The sequence below is a fragment of the Bidens hawaiensis genome, unplaced genomic scaffold, assembly GCF_021521415.1.
Source record: "Bidens hawaiensis isolate Kalapana, Puna unplaced genomic scaffold, B.hawaiensis_p1.1 tig00006635_1, whole genome shotgun sequence".
Lineage (NCBI taxonomy): Eukaryota > Viridiplantae > Streptophyta > Magnoliopsida > Asterales > Asteraceae > Bidens > Bidens hawaiensis.
Window position 1 is genome coordinate 1,230,470 of NW_027491449.1, and position 7,450 is coordinate 1,237,919.

Consider the following 7,450-nt stretch of genomic DNA (forward strand, 5'->3'; position numbering starts at 1 on the left):
CCCCGTGTCTACGTGTCCCAGTTGCATGTTGTCAGATCGTACATGATGACTCACCACAGGTGTGTGCTTTCAGAGGCACGCCCCCGTGCTTTTATTGAAATGTGCTTGAATTCTTTTTGTCTTTATCTGGAGGTGACCACGGCCCCGTGCCAAAGGGGCACGGCCCCGTGCTTTTATTGACATGTGTTTTAATTCTTGTAAAGTTTTATCTTCTCTTATGTTCAAAAGCATGGGGGGTGTTTCTTGAGGCATGGGGGCGTGTTTCTTGTTTTTCTTGTGTTTTCTTCCTTTTTTCTTCGTCTTTTCGCTTGTTTCTTCGTTTGAGGTTTGGGTTTACCTGAAACTCCATTTTATTAGGATAAGTAGCCTTTCGTGCTATATTATTTGATAGAAGTTGTTGTTTTTAGAGATTATTTGATGCTTAAAATATGTATAATTTTATATACATCATATCCCAAGGATGATAGTTTTAATCTCACTATGTTTTCCGATTCGGACTATGGAGCATGCAATATCAGCTTCAAGTCAACTACAGCAGGTTGTCAATTCCTAGAAAGCCGGCTTGTTTCCTGGCAGTGTAAGAAGCGGACAACGGTCTACACTTCAACCACGGAAGCCGAATACGTGAAATTCTCGATTTTCTATTCACATGTGTTATGGATCCAGCAACACTTGAGGAATTACGGTTTGAAGTTTCTTACTAATCCCATTTTTGTTGATAACTCAGCTGCTATTTGTATCATGAAGAACCCAGTGCACCACTCTAAAAAAACATATTTATATTAGATATCATTTTATTCGTGATTGATTTGAAAAGAATTAATCGGCATAGATAAGGTGCACACAGATATTCAGAAAACTGACGTGTTTACCAAAGCGTTTGATAAAACACGATTCAGTTTTTTGCTTGGTTGAAACGATTTGAAAACTCTTGTTGATATCCTTAAGCTCGGATAATCACATTTTGTTTGTATAGTTTGTTTTGTTTTATTTTCTTTAATATTTTTGGTTTTAGGGGAGAAATGGGAAAAATACAAAAATATTGTGCCTTTCGTTTGTACAGAAAAAATTCAAAAACATTCAAATATTTAAAGATCCAAAAACATTGAAAAATTGTGCTCCTCAAAAATGAGTTTTGAAGCAAAAAGAGAAGATGATAGTATATTGGTAATCTAGTCCCAAATCCAGTAAGAAATAAGATTAAAAGACTATGTGCTTAATTGTATAAATGCATTGATAGGCTTTAAAACAAGCAAGTAAGGAAAAGTAAATGATATAAACATAAACGCTTGCCGAATTTGGTGGATTAACATCTGAAAGCATGGTTAACATATGTTTTAAATCTCAAAAGTTTTTTAAAGATTGTTGTGTGTGCATGCGTTCATTTTGCTAAGAAATTCAACTTATTTTTCTTTTCATTTTGCAAAGAAATTCAACTTTATTTTTGCTTAAGTCTTGGACACTCTACGCATGTAGGAATACCGATCTGAGAGTTAAGGCTTAAGTATTCTTCGTTATTTTCTTGGTGTTTCGTACAAGTCTTGGACCTTCTCCGCGTATACTATAAAGCAATGTATCGAACTGGAGGTTAAGGCTTGTACAATTTCAGCTTATTTTATCTTTTTATTTTGTTAAAATAGAACCTTATCTGCGTCTAGTAATACCGATCTTAAGGGAAAATTTTAACCTTCTGCTTTATTTTCTATTTGTTAATTTTGCATGAGTCACGGCTAATCGTTTTTAAGTAAGAAAAAGACATACATGATAAGCGTCATGGTATGAGATATACAAATTATGTCTAAATGATGGGGGCCACTTACGATTCATGATTAATTGAACAAATCTAATCATATCACTGAAATTTCAGAAACATTTGTTGTTAAAGTTAAAGTGGACAACAATACCAATGACTGACTTAACACCAGTTATAATAACGTTGAAATATAAAACTCAGGTGGAAGGTCGATTTGGTCAATATGATTATCTGCTCAATTCACAAAAATATGTACTTGTTTCATAGAATGGATTTCATATTTGTCTTAGTTTTATTATAGTTTTTCATTCAAAAATATTCAAAATCCAAAAATATTGTGTTTTTAACTTTATTTTCTGCTTTATTTTCGATTTCCGAGCTATAGGGTAAAATTTGAAAAAGAAAATACAAAAAGATTTTCCCACGTTTTTAATTTAAATTATTTATAAGTTAATATTTTTAATTTATGTGTTTTCATGTAAAGCACGTTAAAGTATTGGTTTTTACCCCGAGTGGTAAACGTTTTATGGTAAAAGTTCATCAAAACACGGGTATGCATATTTAATCGTCGGAAAGTTGAAAATGAAAGTTTTCATTTTTGCTTTGTTATTTAATTCCTCATTCGTTACTTTGTAACGAATGGAACTCATTCGCTATCATAAATGATAACGAATGTAGGTCATTAGCAATAAGAAAAGATAACGAATATAACCATTCGTTACATCACATTCGCTTTCGCTAGCCTGATAACGAATGACCTCATTCGCTATTGATTATAATAATGAATGAAGAACGAATAGTGGGCTATTCGTTATGCTGTGAATTTAAGTTGATTCGTTAAAAGGTGTTAACGAATGACTTAACGATTGAACGGTCGTTCGTTAATTTTGAATTAAGGAATGAGCTCATTCGTTTGTCTAGGGGTGCGTGCAAATCCAATAATATATAAAGCACAGTTATCAGATGAATGAACCATTCGTCTTCCCAATTATAACTCTCACTAAGCAAACTCTTCCTAATTTTTTCCAGAAAAATCAACCAGCATTAAACCTTGTTTTGTTAATTGATTAATATTCACAAGGTAATGACGTGTTCAAAACAATGATTTTCGTTAAATATGATCATCGTTTGATGGGTTAATTATCAAATTTATACAACTGTCTATATTTCAATCAAATAAACAAGTTTAACATGATAACTTGATATAATTGTTGTTTTGGGTCAATTAGCGATGTCATTATGAACCTAGTGATAGAATTTTTACATCGATTCATTGTTGTTTTAGTCTAATTGCTAATTCAGTATGCATGTTTGACTGTTAAGCTTAATTAATTTTGACTTTGACGATTGAGGGTCAAATGTTAATCTTTATTGGATCTATTAGTTATGGACAACGAATGGAGGGTCATTCGCATCAACAGTGGTCGAATGAACCCATTCGTTGTGCCTAGATAACGAATACTCACATTCTTTTGTTTGTATAACGAATGAACCCCATTCGTCTTATATATTCAACGACTGAACTCATTCGTTACTAAGGTATTCGTGATCATGCTATTCGTTAGTATAATGATTAAATCACCTCATTCGTTATAACGAATGAATCCATTCGTCATAACGAATGGGATAACAAATAAGCTAATGTATTTTAAATAGAATCAAAATTTTCACCAAGTGTAAGTGAACTTTTTGGTTTAAGTTATAACACGTTTTATTTATAAAAAATTATTGAATATTTTAACATAATTTTTATAAATAATGAAGCATTTTTATTTAATAAAATATTGGTTTATGTTAGGTTTTGAATTTTAGATTGGGTTGAATTGTATATAGGTGGAAGAACGAAAAATTATTTTTTAATAAATGGTTGAGTTTGTTTGGATTGTGATAACGATATAATTTAAATTTAAAATATGCAATAGAATTGTAGCAAAATGTCATTTTGCAATGACCACATGCGTGAGCCCACAAACGCATATAGAGGGACTCAGTCTTTGTCCTTCTGTTTGAAACCATAGCTAAATTTCATCCACATAATTTGAGATTTGGGCCGCCCGACCTATTGCAAACGCTATCTTTCAACTCATTTCATTTTAGTTTTTTAAATATCTACACTTGATACCGAAAAATAAAAAAGGTGGCATATGTTATGCTTTTGTATGCTTAGCGTTCTTTTTCATGGTTTGCTTATTTCACTTATTTGTATTTATAGTAATAAATCATAATAGTTAAATATATTAAATTAAATATAATTGTGAGGTGAGACACACGTACTTCCAATGATATTTTATATATCAAAATATCATTTTATAAATCATAAATTATTGTTACTGACCTTTTTTTATATTTTTATTCGTGTAATATATGTGTTTCTAACTTGTATGTGTGTATATGTCGTTAAAAATTTTATAGCATTACCAATAGTTCTTGCCTATTCTTAAAATTAATAAGTGTATAAAATAATTTATGATACCTTTAAATATAAAATAAAAAAAAATTTTGGCAAGTCACTGTTCTAGAAGTCTTCATTTATGATTTTTATCGGATGATCACGCTTTAATATATTGGATGTCTACTAGGAGAGTCAATTACAACGTTTGTTCTTGGATTTATCATAGCTTGGATATTTAGCTTATTATTTTATTTTATTTGCTCATATCATTCACAAACTACCAAATTATATTTCTTCTTATTGGCGTGGCTAATTCAAAGCCTTAGACACATCATCAATAGTAGACCATCCTATGTGGAGGGGTTTTTGCCTACCCTTCACATCATCGCCACATAAAAAACTAGGTTTTGAAGGTTCACTTCATAATGTCCCGTTATGGTGTGTTGCCCTAATTTGTGTGTGTGTGTATATATATATATATATATTTGAGTAGGTTAACGTACAAATGAAACTAATGTGCTAAACATGAAAATCAAGTAAAGTAATTATATATACATCATCATCATCATCATCATCATACTCAGTATATCCCACCAATAACAAAGCTATAACCCTATGGTCTAAGGAGGTTAAGATGTAGACAGCCTTACTTCTACCCCACAGGGATAGAGAGGCTGTTTCCGGTGAGACTCCCGGCTCGATAGTAGTTTTGCATCAAGCCTTGGACATAAGACACATAGCAGTCAATCATCGGGACACGAGCTGATTGGTGCATGTACACTTGTCTTTCGGCTATCAATGCCAACACATGATGCCTGATTAACCTTCCGTCAGTTTTAACGTTATTTTCACGAGATTAGTAAAATAACGTCAAAATTAGTGCAATTTCACTCTTGTCCACCCGTGGGTTCACACATATATACTATATATGCGCGCACCGCAAGCAGGGCGTAAGAGTAATTATATATACAAGTAGAGTAATTATGTAATCACTCTATGATGTAACAACATAATTACTTTACTATTTATATGTGTGTGTGTGTGTGAGAGAGAGAGAGAGAGAGAAAAGTTGGATGGTCCCACACCCTCTCAAAGTCGTTCCGGTCTTCACTACCCCCCCCCCCCCCCCCGCCCCTCCGAAGTCGTGTAAGGCCCCGTCCCCGGTAGCCCTACTTTAGCGTCGGATTTACTTATAAACATAGTTATACAATCAGAGTTAATTAAAACTTTCGCGGAATATAGAACTTTAACCATTCATTACAATACATCTAATCCTTCTTTAAAACCATATTACAAAATCATATTTAAATCGTCACTTTTCTTCCATCTTTAGATGCCAGTCATTCAATCCATACTATGTGTCATCCTCATGCCCTCTCAATGAACATATGTACCTGCTTGCATACTAAAAGTCAGTTACGCTAAGTGAGTTATAGTTAATCAGGCAACATACAATTCGTTCTCATACATCTCTACGCGTATCCAAGGACACGTATTAATACTGTAACCCTGTATAATTATCCATAAGAGGAACGTCATATAATATCAAATAAGGAAATCAGTACTACTACCTGTACTGTATATGTTTTCCATAGAAGGAACAATCTATATATATTATCCATTTAAGGAACACTCTATATATTATCCATATGAGGAACGCTCTATACATATATTATCCATAGAAGGAACACTCTATATATATTATCCATAGAAGGAACACCCTATATACTTTCCATAGAAGGAACATTATACTCTCCATAAAAGGAACACTATACTGTCCATAGAAGGAACACTATACTATCCATAGAAGAAACATGATACTATTCATAGAAGGAACATTATACTATCCATAGAAGGAACATTATACCTTATCCATAGAAGGAACTCCATATATTATCCATATAAGGAACACCGTAAATAAGCTATTATTTAATATCCTTGTAAGGAACTAATCTCTTCCCTTGGCAATACGTGCAATATCCACATACCAAAAAGAATCAATCGTATCTATCACATATATCATACATGGCATACACTTACCATTTAAGATAAGTGTATTAACTGTCACATCGAGTATGCACACAGCCCCGAAAACATAACAAGGAAATGGGGCTAGAAACTCACCTGAAGTAGGTTACGTTCACCGTTGATAGTTATCCCTTTCTTCAGTTGGGCACGGCAAACTGTATAATAATCACATGCATAAATTAACTATCACTACTTATCTCACGTTTCTAGTCCAATCGTTACCCTCAACGAACGAGGGTCCGGGGGGCAGCGCCCCTGGCAGCGGGGTTCTAGGGGCGGCAGCCCCTAGCGGGGTCCAAGGGGCAGAGCCCCTGGCTGGGGTTAAGCTGCCAGGTCAGCTTGGAAAAATTTTATTTTCATTAACTGTCTTATCACATTTTCCATTAGGATTTTAAATTATTTTCTAAGTTGGGCTTATTTAAATCAGGCCCAATTATCCACTATCTGGCCCAATTGGGTTCAAGCCCAAGGCCAAACGGAAACATATCCTGGCAGAGAACTTTTTCTGGCCGAGAACTCTGGCCTGACAGAGAACCCTGTCTTTGACTAAGAACCTATGTTTCGGCCGAGAACACATGGTCACTGAGATCTCTATCTGACCAAGAACCCTTGGTCACCGAGAACTCTCGTTGGCCGAGAACTCTCGTTGACCGAGAACCCATTTTGACTGAGTTCCCGTGTTGACCGAGAACCCAAGGCACGCTCAGGTCGTCGAGGACCCATGTCTGATGCTCTCAACCCCTGTTTTCTATCCTTAATCCCATTCTAGGCTCATTTAATCAGTTATCGATCCATAATCACCCTTTTAACCACCTATTTCCCATTTTCCCTAACTGTTTTAACACCCGCTATCATTCCATCATCAAGATCTATTCCGTTTCTAGCATAAAGCTCGGACCTTTAGCCATAAAACGTCCTTTACTAGATCTAGGGTTTTATTGGTGAACCGTATATAGCCATGAGTATATTACGTCCATTTTAATCATCAAGTTGTTAACTATGTGTTTTATCTAGACCCGATCTATGTTCAAGTTTCATGGCTATCTGTTCATAAAAACGTAAGCTTTAAGACCAAGAACATACCTTTTTGACGGTTCTAGGTTACGACTAGCTTTAGTTATGAACCTTGACCTTGTATCTAACTTGTATCCCCAAAGATCTATCAATGAAAGGTTTGATTTTGATCTCGGTTTCTTGTTCTTGCTTGCGGCCGAAATGGAAGGGTTTGTGTGTGTTTTGGAGGTGTAGAGAGAATAAGATGGAAAATATGGATGGAA

General features: G+C 34.5%; 1 protein-coding gene across 1 annotated transcript in view; it reads right to left on the minus strand.

The window, feature by feature from the left end:
- The window catches only part of LOC143633251 (heat shock 70 kDa protein 17-like), a 152,929-nt gene that overhangs the window by 42,100 nt on the left and 103,379 nt on the right, over positions 1 to 7,450 (minus strand). The window lies entirely within an intron of this gene.